This window comes from Marmota flaviventris, chromosome 5 (genome assembly GCF_047511675.1).
Source record: "Marmota flaviventris isolate mMarFla1 chromosome 5, mMarFla1.hap1, whole genome shotgun sequence".
Taxonomy (NCBI): domain Eukaryota; kingdom Metazoa; phylum Chordata; class Mammalia; order Rodentia; family Sciuridae; genus Marmota; species Marmota flaviventris.
In genome coordinates, this window is record NC_092502.1 from 147,313,933 (window position 1) to 147,330,340 (window position 16,408).

A 16,408-nucleotide genomic window follows, 5' to 3' on the forward strand; every position below is an offset into this window, starting at 1 on the left:
ACAGGTTGCCAGTTTCCAACTCCCTTTCTCCACTGCTGTGATGTCTTGTTGACTACCCAACAAAGGAAGCATTCAGTGGATCACGAGCACGGGGAGGCCAGGGCACCGCACACCCAGAGTGAACCCAGAGCCATGGAGAAGAGTCCTAGTAATTGGGGCCTGGTGGGCAGGAGAAGTGAGGGGGATAGAGACCAGGAACAACCCAAAGACACTGGGATTGGAGAGGCACCCGGCAGGGGACGGAGAGGCGCCCCACACGGATTGCTTCCTACATCCTAAGGGCAGAGACTCAACCTGAAATGCACAACGCCACCAACTAGAGGAGATGAAAACAGAATTCTAAGAATGCATTTTTTTTCTTTCTTTCTTCTTCTTTTCTTTGTACTTTTCTTCCTCCTTCTCTTCCCATCCCAACCTCCCAAGAGTTACTACTTCTACTACATATAATTTACCAAATGCAAATAGGTGAATATTTCTATGCTTCTTATAGCCCTCTCAAGTACTTAGCTACCCCAAAATACTCCTGTCTATTCTCCTATTAATAACTCCCTTCATTAGAGCTCTCCTCCAAAGTAGCTAAGCTATATTAACCCCCATATCCTCACATCTTTCCCCCTAAACATAAAGTCCTACGTGCAACCCTCAATTCTCTATACACCACCAGAATCTGTATGCGTTTTATGAAGCTAATGAATTTACTTTAAATTACAATTGAACCCAACATTTATACACATTGTCTCCCATCACAAGGGAGAGATCTTGGAGCTATACAGAAGCAAAACAAATTTATAGGAGAAAGCAGCACACAGCAGCCACACAGAGCTGGAAAGAAATGTGAGCATCATGAAAAAACAACGAAAAAAGGAACACAAACAATGCAGGACAACACAACAATAGAGGAGTTTGTAGCTACAGCAGAGAAAATGTCAGATAAAGATTTCAAGATATACATGCCTCAGATGATCTGGAGTCTCAACGAAGACCTTAGACAGCAAATGCAGACAATGAAAGATCACTTTGACAATGAATTACATAAACAAATCCAAGAAGCAAAAGATCGACTCTGCAGGAAGATAGAGGTTATACAAAAAAGTCAAACAGAAATCCTGGAAATGAAGGAAATTATAAACCAAATTAGAAACTCAAATGAGAGTATCACCAGCAGGGTAGATCAATTAGAAGTCAGAACATCAGACAACGAAGACAAAATATATCATCTTGAAAATAGTCTAGTCAACTCAGAAGGGCTGATAAGAAACCATGAGCAGAACATCCAACAGATCTGGGATAACATAAAAAGACCAAATTTAAGAGTTATTGGGATAGAGGAAGGTATAGAGGTCCAAATCAAAGGAATGAGCAATCTGTTCAATGAAATAATTTTAGACAGCTTTCCAGACATGAAGAATGAAATGGAAATACAAATCCTAGAAGCCTACAGGACGCTGAATGTACAAAACCACAAGAGAACCACAGCAAGACACATTATAATGAAAATGTCCAACATACAGAACAAGGAGAGAATTTTAAAAGCCAAAAGAGAAAGGAGGCAGATTACATTTAGGGGTAAACCAATTAGGTTAACGACTGATTTTTTAACATAGACCCTGAAAGCTAGAAGATCCTGGAACAACATATTTCAAACGCTGAAAGATAATGGGTGCCAACCAAGAATCTTGTACCCAGCAAAATTAAGCTCAGATTTGATGTTGAAATAAAAACCTTCCATGATAAACAAAAGTGAAAAGAATTCACAGCTAGAAAACAGGCACTGCATAACAGTCATTAATATATATGCCCCAAACAATGGTGCAGCTATGTTCATCAAACAAACTCTTCTCAAGTTCAAGATACAAATAGACCACAACACAATATCATGGATGACTTTAACACACCTCTCTCACCACTGGACAGATCTTCCAAACAAAAGTTGAATAAAGAAACTATAGAACTCAATAACACAATTAATAACTTAGACTTAATTGACATATACAGAATATATCAAGCAACATCAAGCGGATACACTTTTTTCTCAGCAGCACATGGATCCTTCTCAAAAATAGACTATATATTATGCCATAGGGAAACTTTTAGCAAATATAAAGGAGTAGAGATATTACCATGCATTTTATCTGATCATAATGGAATGAAATTGGAAATCAATGATAAAATAAGGAAGAAAAATTCCTATATCACTTAGAGAATGAACAATATGCTACTGAATGAACAATGGGTTTCAAAAGACATCAAGGAGGAAATTTAAAAAAATTCTTAGAGATAAATGAAAACACGGACACTCTGAAAGCAGTACTGAGAGGAAAATTCATTGCATGGAGTTCATTCCTTAAAAAAAAAAAGAAAAGAAAAAGCCAACAAATAAATGATCTCACACTACATCTCAAAGCCCTAGTAAAAGAAGAGCAAATTAGCAGCAAATGCAGTACAAGGAAAGAAATAATTAAAATCAGAGCTGAAATCGTAATAAAAGAAACAATTGAAAAAAATTGACAAAACTAAAAGTTGGTTCTTTGAAAAAATAAATAAGATTGACAGACCCTTAGCCATGCTAATGAAGAGAAGAAGAGAGAGAGAATCCATATTACTAGTATATGGGATGAAAAAGGCAATATCACAATGGACACTACAGAAATACAGAAGATAATTAGAAATTATTTAATAGAAGATAGTGAAGGCATAGATAAATTTCTTAAGTTATATATCTGTCCAGATTGAGTCAGGAGGATGTACACAACTTAAACAGACCAATATCAAGTGAGGAAATAGAAGAAGCCATCAAAAGATTACCAATCAAGAAAAGCCCAGGACCGGACAGATATACAGTAGAGTTTTACAAGAACTTTAAAGAAGAACTAATACCAATAATCTTCAATCTATTTCAGGAAATGGAAAAAGAGGGAGTACTTCCAAATTCATTCTACGAGGCCAACATCACCCTGTTTCCGAAACCAGACAAAGACAATTCAAAGAAAGAAAACTTCAGACCATTATCTCTAGTGAGTATAGATGCAAAAATCCTCAATAAAATTCTGGCAAATCAGATACAAAAACTTATCAAAAAGATCGTGCACTATGATCAAGTGGGATTCATCCCTGGATGCAAGCCTGGTTCAATATACAGAAATCAATAAATGTAATTCACCACATCAGTAGTGACAGAAAAAGCATTTGACAAAATACAGCAGCCCTTTATGTTCAAAACACTAGAAAAACTAGGGATAACAGGAACTTACTTCAACATTGTAAAAGCTATCTATGCTAAGCCTCAGGCCAGCATCATTCTAAATGGAGAAAAATTGAAGGCATTCCCTCTAAAACCTGGAACAAGACAGGGATACCCTCTCTCACCACTTCTATTCAACATAGTTCTGGAAGTACTAGCCAGAGCAATTAGACAGATCGAAGAAATTAAAGGTATAACTATAGGAAAAGAAGAACTTAAAATAGCACTATTTGCTGCTGCTGATATGATCCTATGCCTAGCAGACCCAAAAGGTTCTACCAAGAAACTTCTAGAACTAGTAAATGAATTCAGCAAAGTGGCAGGATATAAAATCAACACCCATAAATCAAAGGCATTCCTGTATATCAGTGACAAATCCACTGAAATGAAAATGAGGAAAACTACCCCATTCACAATATCCTAAAAAAAAAAAAAAATAACTTGAGAATCAATTTAACAAAAGAGGTGAAAGATCTATACAATGAAAACTACAGAACCCTAAAGAGAGAAATAGAAGAAGACCTTAGAAGATGGAAAGATACACCTTGCTTATGGATAGGCAGAATTAATAGTATTAAAATGGCCATATTACCAAAAGCACTTTACAGATTCAATGCGATTCTGATAAAAATCCCAATGGCATTCCTCACAGAAATAGAAAAAGCAATTATGAAATTCATCTGGAAAAATAAAAGACCCAGAATATCTAAAGCAGTTCTAAGCAGGAAGAATGAAATAGGTGGTATCACTATACCAGATCTTAAACTATACTACAGAGCAATAGTAACAAAAACAGCATGGTACTGGCACCAAAACAGGCTGGTAGACAAATGGTACAGAATAGAGGACACAGAGACCAACCCACAAAGTTACAACTACCTTATATTAGACAAAGGTGCTAAAAGTATGCAATGGAGGAAGGATAGCATCTTCAACAAATGGTGCTGGGAGAACTGGAAATCCATATGCAACAAAATGAAATTGAATCCCTTTCTCTCACCATGCACAAAAGTTAACTCAAAATGGATCAAGCATCTAGGAATCAAACCAGAGACTCTGCATCTAATAGAAGAAAAAGTTTTCCCTAATCTCCATCACGTGGAGTTAGGCCCCAAATTCCTTAATAAGACACCTATAGTACAAGAGTTAAAACCAAGAATCAACAAATGGGATGAATTCAAACTATTTCTCAGCAAGAGAAATAATATGTGAGGTGAATAGGGAGCCTACATCCTGGGAACAAATATTTACCCCTCACACATCAGATAGAGCTCTAATCTCTACGGTTTACAAAGAACTCAAAAAGTTAAACAACAAAAAAACAAATAATCCAATCACCAAATGGGCCAAGGACCTGAACAGACACTTCTCAGAAGAGGATATATAACCAATCAACAAATACACAAAAAAATGTTCACCATCTCTAGCACCATCTCTAGCAATCAGAGAAATGCAAATTAAAACTACTCTAAGATACCATCTCACTCCAGTAAGAATGGCAGCCATTATGAAGTCAAACAACAACAAGTGCTGGCGAGGATGCAGGGAAAAAGGTACACTCAACATTGCTGGTGGGACTGCAAATTGGTGCAGCCAATATGGAAAGCAGTAAGGAGATTCCTTGGGAATGGAAATGGAAATGAGGAAAACTATCCCATTTACAATATCCTCAAAAAAAAAACAAAACAAAACAAAACAAAACAAAAAAAAACCCCTGGGAATGGAACCACCATTTGACCCAGCTATTCCTCTTCTCGGACTATACCAAAAGACCTAAAAACAGTATAGTACAGGAACACAGCCACATCAATGTTTATAGCAGCACAATTCACAATAGCTAGACTGTGGAACCAACCTAGATGTCCTTCAATAGATGAATGGATAAAAAAATGTGGCATTTATACACGATCATGGCATTTGCAAGTGAAAAGGATGGCATTAGAGCAGATTATGCTAAGTGAAGTTAGCCAGTCCCTAAAAACCAAATGCCGAATGTCTTCTCTGATATAAGCGGGGTGACTCAAAATGGGGTAGGGAGGAAAAGCATGAGAAGAAGATTACCACTAAATAGGGAAAAGAGATGGGAGGGTAAAGAAGGGAGAAGGAGAATTGCATGGAAGATGGAAGGAGACGAGACCCTCATCATTATATAGAATACATGTATGACGATGTGAGGGAAAAAAAAAAGAAATGTGTCACATTAGATTGGGTAGAGAGAAGTGATGAGAGGGGCGGGGAGGGGAGGGGGGAAAGGAAGGACAGCAGAATAAAATAGACATTATTATGTATATACGTTACTGCATGACCAATGTGATTCTGCAACCTGTACACTCAGAAAAATGAGAAATTATACCCCATCTGATTCAAATGTATGATATGTCAAGATTATTGTACTATCAAGTGTAACTAATTAAAACAAATAAAAAATTAAAATTAAAAAAAAGTTGCTTGATGATGCTGAAAATAAAATTGAGCTAATGAGTATTTTTTATAAAGATTGTAAAAATGTCACCATAAAATATTTTAACTTAAAGTTAGAAGAATTAGAATTTCTGCTATATATGATACGAATAGAAAACTTCCATGGATATTTATGGAGGTGTGTTCATGTTTAGGTCATAAAAAGTAGAAATTACTCATGAGCTGAAAACTCAAGTTTAAAATAAATGGGTAAAATTTTTTGTTTTTTGGTAGTATATACTTGGGCATATTTATTTGCTGAGAAGAAGTTGAGGATGCAGGACAAGAGGGTATTGCTGATGATAGGGGATCCTGAGAAAGTAGCTGAGAAGGGAACTAGGAGGAATCAGACTCTAGGAAGGAGACTCCATGATCCCCTCCCTACCCCATTACTTGCTGAGGCATGAGTTGGGATTCCATATGATATAATTAATTTGTTTTATTCCATCCTGTGCTGTTTCTCTCAGGTCCTAAGGCAAATCATTCCTCCTCTGAATAAGATATGGGCTTGCACATGTATTGTTCACTGTAGAACCCCCGCTAATTAACCTATGTAAAAGATGAATCTATATCCAGCCATATTCTTAATTTGTGGGGAATTTTGACAAAATTTTATCAAAATACCTTTTGAAAAATTATGAGGTAACTTATAAACTTGAAGTAAGACTCCTCATTCAGAAAAAAAAAATATTCTTTTTGATAATACACCTCCTTGGAGACTATGTGGAATTGACTCTTCCCACCTCAAAATTTTATAGAAAACTTTTAATCATACAAAAAGTGGGAAACTCTGCCCTCCAGGTTCTCATCATGATCCCAAATACACTGCTGAAGTGGAATTACTTTCTCTGCTATTAAACATGGGCTTTCTAGAAGGTTCTTCTCCTGATGGAGGTTGGCAAGCTGCAAGGTGATTGATTGCAGTCCCGTATGGCTAAAGTAACAGCTCTCTGAGCCATTGCATAGTGAAAGTAGTTTTATGTTTCCAATGCTGTCCTAAAGTAGTTTTAGAGGTCAGCCTTAATCAATAAATCGTTCTGATCACATGTATTCTATCTGGCAGCTCATTAATGATGGGGCAGGAAAACAAGAAAAACTATATGGGAAAAATATATAAATAGGAGATATGGTTGTGGAATCAAATATATAAACATTATAAGTAAGAAGTTAGTATAATTTATATTTTCCTTATGTTGAATAAACAGGTAGAAGGGATAATATAGATTCAAGAGAAAGGTATAATTCTGCTTTGTCACTTTGGTGACTTGAATTTAGGAAAAATACAAAAATTAAAATATATTTCAAAAGGTAAGTCTTTTTTATTGTCCCATTTCCTTTATCTGCAATTTTTTAATTAATTTTTAAAATTTATATATGACAGCAGAATGCATTACAATTCTTATTACACTTATAGAGCACAATTTTTCATATATCTAGTTGTATATAAAGCATATTCACACCAATTCGTGTCTTCATACATGTACTTTGGATAATAATGTCCATTACATACCACCATCATTTCTAACCCCCTGCCCCCTTCCTTCCCCTCCCACTCCTCTGCCCTATCTAGAGTTCATCTAATCTAACCATGCTCCCATTCCCTACCCCACTATGAATCAGCCTCCTTATATCAGAGAAAATATTTGGCATTTGGTTTTTTGAGATTGGCTAACTTCACTTAGCATTATCTTCTCCAACTCCATCCATTTACCTGCAAATGCCATGATTTTATTCTCTTTTATTGCTGAGTAATATTCCATTGTGTATATATGCCATTTTTTAAAACTCATTCATCTATTGAAGGACAACTAGGTTGGTTCTACAGTTTAGCTATTGTGAATTGTGGTTATATAAACATTGATGTGGCTATGTCCTTTTAGTATGCTGTTTTTAAGTCCCAGCAGTGGGATAGCTGGGTCAAATGATGGTTCCATTCCCAATTTTCCAAGAAATCTCCATACTGATTTCCATATTGGCTGCTCCATTTTGCAGTCCCACCAGCAGTATGTATGTATGAGTGTACCTTTTCCCCCACATCCTCGCCAACACTTATTGTTGTTTGTTTTCATTATAGCAGCTATTCTGAATGGAGTGAGATGAAATCCTAGAGTAGTTTTGATTTGCATTTCTCTAATTGCTAGAGATGATGAGCACTTTTTCATATATTTGTTGACTGATTGTATATCATCTTCTGAGAAGTGCCTCTTCAGGTCCTTGGCCCATTTATTGATTGGATTATTAGATTTTTTTGTGTGTGTGCTTAGCTTTTTGAGTTCTTTATATACGCTAGAGATTAGTGCTCTATCGGATGTGTGAGGGGTAAATATTTGCTCCCAAGATGTAGGCTCTCTGTTCACCTCACAGATTGTTTCTTTTGCTGAGAAGAAACTTCTTAGTTTGCATCCATCCCATTTATTGATTCTTGATTTTAATTGTTGTGCCAAAGGAGCCTTATTAAGGAAGTTGGGACCTAATCCCACCTGATGGAAATTAGGGCCTACTTTTTCTTCTATTAGACACAGGGTCTCTGGTTTTTTTCCTAGGTTCTTGATCCATTTTGAGTTGAGTTTTGTGGATGGTGAGAGATAGGGATTTAATTGCATTTGTTGCATATGGATTTCCAGTTTTCCAAGGACCATTTGTTGAAGAGGCTATCTTTTCTCCAAGCATGTTTTTGATGCCTTTGTCTAGTATGAGATAATTGTATTTATGTGGGTTTGTCTCTGTGTCCTCTTTTCTGTACCATTGGTCTACCAGTCCATTTTGGTGCCAATACCATGCTGTTTTTGTTACTACTGCTCTATAGTATAGTTTAAGGTCTGGTGTAGTGATGCCACCTGCTTCACTCTTCCTGCTAAGGATTACTTTAGCTATTCTGGGTCCTCTATTTTTCCAGATGAATTTCATGAATGCTTTTTCTATTTCTATGAGGAATGCCATTGGGATTTTGATCAGAATTGCATTAAATCTGTATAGTGCTTTTGGAAGTGTGGTCATTTTGATAATATTAATTCTGCCTATATAAGAGCAAGGTAGATCTTTCTATCTTCTAAGGTCTTCTTTGACGTCTTTCTTTAGGGTTCTGTAATTTTCATTGTATAGATCTTTCTCCTCTTTCATTAAGTTGATTCCCAAGTTTTTTTTTTTTTTTAGGCTATTGTAAATGTGGCAGTTTTCCTCCTTTCCTCTTCTGAGGATTTGTCACTGATATACAGAAATGTCTTTGATTTATGGGTATTGATTTTATATCCTGCTACATTGCTGAATTTAGTTACTAGTTCTAGAAGTTTTTTGGTGGAACTTTTAGGGTCTTCTAGGTATAGAATCGTGTCATCAGCAAATAGTGCCCAATTGAGTTCTTCTTTTCCTATGTGTACCCCTTTAATTTCTTCCATGTCCAATTTCTCTGGCCAGTGTGTCAAGAGCTATTTTAAATAGTAGTGGTGAAAGAGGGCATCCCTGTCTTGTTCCTGTTTTTAGAGGGAATGCTTTCAATTTTTCTCCATTTAGAATGATGTTGGCCTGGAGCTTAGATAGATATATGTTCCTGTTATCCCTAATTTTTCTAATGTTTTGAACATGAAGAGTGCTGTATTTTGTCAAATGCTTTTTTCTGCCTTTATTGATATGATCATATGATTCTTATCTTCAAGTCTATTGATGTGATGAATTACATTTATTGATTTCCATATGTTGAACCAACCTTGCATCCCTGGGAAGAATCCCACTTGATCGTGGTGCACAATCTTTTGCATCTATGTTTTTTTTTTTTATTCAATTTGGCAGGAATTTATTGAGAATTTTTGCATCTATGTTCATTAGAGATATTGGTCTAAAGTTTTCTTTCTTTGATGTGTCTTTGTCTGGTTTTGGAATTAGGGTGATATTGGCCTCATAGAATGAGTTTGGAAATGCTCCCTCTTTTTCTATTTCCTGAAAGAAATTGGAGAGTATTGGTATTACTTCTTCTTTAAAGGTCTTGTAGAACTTGGCTATGTATCCATCCGGTCCTGGGCTTTTCTTGGTTGGTAGACTTTTGATGGTGTCTTCAATTTTGTTGCTTGAAATTGAAATTTTGTTGCTTGAAATTGATAAATTGGGCATATTATATGACTCTAGAAATTTGCAAATGCCTTTGGTATTTTCTATTTTATTGGAGTAGAAGTTTTCAAAAATAATTTTTACTTCTGTATTTCTGTAGTGTCTGTTGTGATATTTACTTTTTCATCATGTATTTTAGTAATTTGAATTTTTTCTCTCCTTGTTAGCATGGCTAAGCGTTTGTCAATTTTATTTATTTTTTCAAAGAACTAACCTTTTGTTCTGTCAATTTTTTCAATTGTTTCTTTTATTTTAATTTCATTGATTTCAGCTCTGATTTTAATTATATATCCTGTCTTTTACAACAAAAGTTGTAGATTTGTTCTTGTTTTTCTAGGGATTTGAGATGTAATGTTAAGTCATTTATTTGTTGACGTTTTCTTCTTTTAAGGAATGAGCTCCAGGCAATGAACTTTCCTCTTAGAACTGCTTTCATAGTGTCCTAGCGATTTCAATATGTTGTATCTATGTTCTCATTCACCTCTCAAATTTTTTAAATCTCCTCCTTGATGTCTTCTGCAACCCATTGTTCATTCAGTGGCATTTTATTTAGTCTTCAGATGTTGGAGTAGCTTTTATTTCTTATTTTATCATTGATTTCTCATTTCATTCCATTATGATCTGATAGATGCAGGGTAGTATCTCTGTCTTTTTATATTTGTTAAGAGTTGCTTTGTGGAATAATATATGGTCTATTTTAGAGAAGGATCCATGTGCTGCTGAGAAGGAAATGTATTCTCTCATTGAAGAATGGAATATTCTATATATGTCAGTTAAGTCTAAGTTATTGATTATATTATTGAGTTGTATAGTTTATTTATTCAGCTTTTGTTTGGAAGATCTATCCAGTAATGAAAGAAGTGTGTTAAAGTCACCCACAATTATTGTGTTGTTGTCTATTTGACTGTTGAGCCTGAGAAGAGTTTGTTTGAATGTAGGCGCTCCATTGTTTGGGGCATATATATTTATAATTATTAAGTCTTGTTTGTATATGGTTCCCTTGAGGCGTAGTAGTGTCCTTCTTTATCCTTTTTGATTGACTTTAGCTTAAAGTCTACTTTATTTGATATGAGGATGGAAACCCCTGCTTGCTTTCACAGTTCATGTGAGTGGTATGATTTTTCCCAACCTTTTACCTTCATTCTGTGGATGTCTTTTCCTATGAGATGAAGTCTTTTGGAGGCAGCATATTGTTGGGTCTTTTTTTTGTTGTTTTTCCAATCTGCTAGTCTATGTGTTTTGATTGATGAATTTAGGCCATTAACATTCAGGGTTATTATTGAGACATGATTGTATTTGCAGCCATTTTTGTTTATTTTTGGTATTTAAGGTGACTTGGTTTCTCCTCTGATTAGATTTTCCTTTAGTGTAATCCCTTCCTTCTGCTGATTTTCATTATTATTTTTAATTTCCTTTTCTTGGAATATTTTGCTGAGGATGTTCTGTAGTACAGAACATTCTTTGGTTTGAAACTCTATGCCTTCCTCTATTCCAATAACTCTTATATTTGGTCTTTTGATGCTGTCCCATAATTTTTGGATATTCTGTTCATGGTTTCTTGGTATCTTCACTGGGTGATAACTTTATTTTCCAGATTGTATACATTGTCTTCATTATCTTATGTTCTTTCTTCCAAGTGATCTAGTCTGTTGGTTATGCTTTCTATTGTTTTTTAAATTTGGTTTATTGTATCCTTCATTTCACGGATTTCTGACTGTTTTTTTTTTTAGAGTCTCTCTCTCTTGAAGTAGTTCTTTGTTACCTGTATTTGCTCTCTTATCTCATTGTTGGAGTGATCAAGTTTTGCCTGTATTTGCTCATTTAGGTCATTCTTTAATTTACAGATCATTTTATTTATGAACCTTTTGAACTCCTTGTCTGACATTTCATCAACTTCACTGTCCATGGGTTTTGTTATTATAGTATCCTGGTTTGTTTGGGGCACTTTCCTCCCTTGGTTTTCCATGTTGTCTATGTGTCTTCCTTTCTTGCAGTGTGGATCTGAGATATTATAGTTTCTACCCTATATTGTTGTAGTACCCATGTAGATTGTCTGTATTCACTTTGATGTTGGGCTTTGAGACCCTGATGGTGTCCCTCAGTGTATGCTACTGCAACTAAAGATGGTGGCGGCAATCACTGAAGTAACTCAAGATCATAGTTGAGGTGCCCCAAGATGGATGCAATGTCTTACAGAGATGGGGCTGAAAGGATGCATCTCACACTCTCTTTAGGATGCCTACTCTGAGATGTAGCTCACAGGTGTGGGGGCAGCGAGCTTGGACCTAACTTGGACCTGGATCCCATGCAAGTTGGTGTGGGTGGATCTGGGCCGGGCCTGGCCTCCTGTTGTATTCTGCTGGTCAGAAGGGGTGGTCCTGTGCCAGAGGCTGGGCTCCTAAGGATGTTTGCTGGTGGAGGGATGAACCCAGGCCTACTTTGAGCCTGAGTACCACACAGGCCGGTATCGGCGGATTTGGGAAGGTAAGGCTTTTTTATCTTCATTGTGTGTAGTCATGATTAGAGACAGTCATTTGAGATTTCTGTCTTCATTTCAGTAGACTATGTATCCAAGACATAGTCATGATTTCCTCTGAAATATGGCCCCAAGCTTTGTTCTATTTAATGGCCTCAGAGAAATTTAATCTTGCCTACTTTTTTCTGATTGCCAAAGTAACGCATCTAGAAAGTAATTCATCTAGAAATAGAAAAGCATAGGAAAGAATAAGTCACCTATACCTACGTCATCCAGAGATGAGAATTTCTAGATTATTTTCTGTACCCAACTATAAGATGTGCAAGCCTTGCACATATGTGTTTCAATGTTTTAGGTTTTAGTTAACCCTTGTTATTAACACCCCTCTTCCTTACCTGGATTCTAAACAGAGTAGGAAATAAGACTAGTCACTAAAGTATGATAGACAAAGGCCAGGTGGAGGAGGAGGAGGAAAGCCAGAAGTATACCCCGAGGAGGTCCTGGGATGGGACAGATCTGCCCATCCTGTCTGGCCCTGGTCACAGCTGCCCAGGAAGATGGGATGGGGAGGAGCAGAGGAGAATTGCTCTCTAGAAGCTCCTCACACCTTAAGAAGGAAATGTGAGGAGCTGAGCCAAGCATTCTCAGTTATTCTGCACAGATTGGGATGGGAAGCTATCAGATCAAATAGGGCCTTGTGTGGTATTAAAAGGACTTGGATAGTCTTCTGAGGTCTGTGGGAAGCCATGGAGAGATTTGAGTAGAGGAATGACAAGATCCAAGTTACATTTAGAAAGTAGTCATTTTGGCCACTCTGTCTATAGAATGGCTATACATAAAGAAAGGCAGAAACAGGGACATTGGTTAGGGCAATTTCAGACTTTAATCCAGGTAATTTCTTAGGATGGTGGTGGAGGTGATATTTAGATTCTGAATAATTTTTTAATCTAAAGCTGACAAATGGATATTTAATGTAAAGCTCATTTTTTTTTTCCATAGTAAATTATGTCTTTTTAGAGAGTTGTATATTGGTATAACATAGAGAATTTGATTTGGAAATTAATTCCCAGAACACGTTTGTTCACCCCCTGTCATAGTGGCTAATTTTATAATAATAAGCTTTGGGAGAGTTGAGCATTTGGAGTGCATGAAACAGGGAAATCTGTTTTTATTTTGTGCTATTTTAGCTATTTTTGAACTGTTAATTTTATTTTTATTAGTGTCTTTCTATCAGTGTGCAACATGGAGTAAATGCTCCCTAATCTTTAAGTGATAAAGAAAAGACTTGGCATCTTACAAAACATGAGTGAAGTCCTCTCTGCAGTTGTCTAGATTAGGCTGTTATGTCGTCTAAAATGGTCAGACTCTCTGCAGGACGACTATCATCTCTAGAAAGCCTATATAAGGGATGCCTCTCTCTAGTAGAGGTATTTCCTAAACCATGTTTCTCAGCTTCAGGACAGCTATGATTTATTTTGTAAGCTGATGAGGCCAAACATTACTGTTTTAACCATTATAAACAAAATAGTAAATGTTAAATGTTCATTTAATAGAGCCACTAGTAGGGTTTTTATATACAGAAAGTGAAGTCTGAGCCAAAATGTAAAACAGTTCTCTGGTCTGTGTGCATTCTATTTTAACCTATTCTTTGATTCATTGCAACTGGAAAAGTGATGCAACCAGTGATAATTTAGTTCTCAACTCTTGGTGCTACAGTGAGTTCTCCCTGTTTTGTTTTGCTTAGTTTCTGTCTACTAATTACCCAAGTCTTTGTAATTTACCATATGTGTGTGTAGGGTGGGTATGGGGGGTTACTGGGGTTTGAACCCAGGACCTTGTGCATGTGAGGCAAACACTCTACCAACTGAGCTATATCCCCAACCCTACCACATTTCTTAAAAAATGTCAGAAGCTTTTATTTATATTTTGTTAGACTCAAAGGGCATTATATTATTCTGTCAAACTTCATTGCTTCAAAATATTTGTAGTATTTATTTTCCTGGAATTATTTAGGAGTTATTTTTCTGGTGCAAGTGGCTGAGGAGCCAACCACTGTATTCATCAAATAGTGATTGCCCCCCACCCCATTTTTTTTGTTAATTTTGAAAACAGTTGTTATGTTCTTTCCATCTGAAAATATAATAGAGAGAAAGGACTTACTTGCAAAGGTTTTTTTTTTTTAACCACAGAAAATGACATTTTTCATTGTGATCAGCTCTATACTAGTCTTTGCACAGATTTAGATATATAAAAGTGAAAACAGTGGGAATGATCAGTAGTAGAGCTGTGCTTATAATGAGAGATATGTTCAAGCCCAGCACTAAAAATGCAAAAACAAGATAAAGAACCCTGAAGTTTACCATAACAATTTCTAATGTTGACATGTAAAATATACTCTGATATTTTTCAATCTGCTCTATTCTATTGTAAAGTGTCAATTATAATCTATTGAGTTGATTTTATGACCCACTAATGAGTTAGAGTAACACTTCTAAAGCATACTCCAAAGTACAATCTCTTCCAGCAGCCTTATGAAGTAGGAAGGACTGATGTTAATCCTTTCATATCATAGCTGAAGACTACACTCAGAACACAGAAGTTGGGCTGGTAGTGATAGCACTTGCCTGTAAGCCCAGCCACTCAGGAGGCTGGGGCAGGAGGTTTGCAAGTTTGAGTCTAGCCTGGGCAACTAGTAAGGCTCTGTCTCAAAAAATAAATTAATTAATAAATAAAATAAAATAAAAGGCCTGAGGATGTGATAGAGTACCTACGGGTTAGTCTCTAGTCCTACCAAACAAAACAACCTAAGAACTTGGGATGAAGAATCAAAGACAGAAGAAACTGGGCATTAATGAACTAAGAAAATCAATACTGAAGACACTTGAATGCTGAGGGAGAAGAAGAGGAACACAAGTATTCAGAACAAGAAACAGATGGATGCAAATGATATTTTTCCTGCCTTGGGATTTTTGCTCAAGCCCTTGAACACATCTGGTATGCCACTAGGAATCAACTGTAGTTAGAATGTGCTAGATGCATGATGTCTTGAAAAGCTACCAAAATTAGTTTGCAGGCTCTACCCATCAGATTCCTGTAGATCATCCCCAAGAATGTCACCTATACCAATCTAGTTCAGTTGCCCTTAGTATGTTTCCCAAAGTTCATTGTATGCATACTGCTTTCATAATTCTTGCCATATGTATATATCACCTTATTGCTTAACTTCATTGTTAAAAATTGATTTATTTAAAAAAATTAAATACTTTTAAAAATTGAGGTGAAATTCGCTTAACATAAAATTAACCATTTGAAGTACAGCAGCTTTCTCTTGTTTCAAGAACCTTTAGAAGCAGCCATACCTATATAGTAATCATTCCTTATCCTCTTATTCCTACAGGAAACATTGTAATAATAACAAGTGTAACATAGAATGTAGCAATTTTTTAAAATGCATGAAGAACAAAGTAATTACAAATACCAGCTTGATACTACTGTCAGTGTTCTGTGTCTGAGATTTTTCATTGTTAAAAGGGGATATTAGCAAGTGTTATATGCAGGTTTTAAAACAAAGTAGCACTAAATCAAGACATTCTGCTTTGTATACTCAGAAGAATTAGAGGTGATTTTAAAAAAAACACAATACCTTTCACTGTCAGATTCACTGCTATTTAATACTGTTATCTGTATCATCTAAACTATCTCATGGTACACATGAACTCATCCTTTTCTTTACGTTAGTATTAAAGGGATTGCAGTTCTATCCCTGGATCTTCTTTAATTGCATCCCTGGGATTCACAGTGTGTGTTCTGCTAGGCATGGGTGATTGCAGTTTTCATTGTTATTTTTGATTATTTAAAAAAATCAAGTATTTACCAAACAACAAATTAGATGCATTGAGAATTTTAAAGATACAGCTACTACTTTCAAGTAATATAAATCTTTTTTTGTGAAAATGAATTTATGCATAATTAACACTAAAACTGGTAACAATCAATAGACAAGTGTTCAAAATGTTGAACTTAACTTGTTTGGAACTTGTAGTTTTTTAAAAATAAAAACTATTAATATTAGCTAATATTATGAACAGACTAGACTTACACAGTGTAGCTTATCTCTTTGTCAAATTTCC

At 35.8% G+C, this 16,408-nt stretch overlaps 1 protein-coding gene and 1 non-coding gene across 4 annotated transcripts in view; one reads left to right on the plus strand and one right to left on the minus strand.

The window, feature by feature from the left end:
- The window catches only part of Wdr70 (WD repeat domain 70), a 289,453-nt gene that overhangs the window by 187,978 nt on the left and 85,067 nt on the right, over positions 1-16,408 (plus strand). The gene's annotated exons all lie outside the window — the stretch shown is intronic.
- Positions 14,085-14,157, minus strand: Trnav-cac (transfer RNA valine (anticodon CAC)). Its single transcript has one exon. It is a non-coding gene; the product is annotated as a tRNA-Val (tRNA).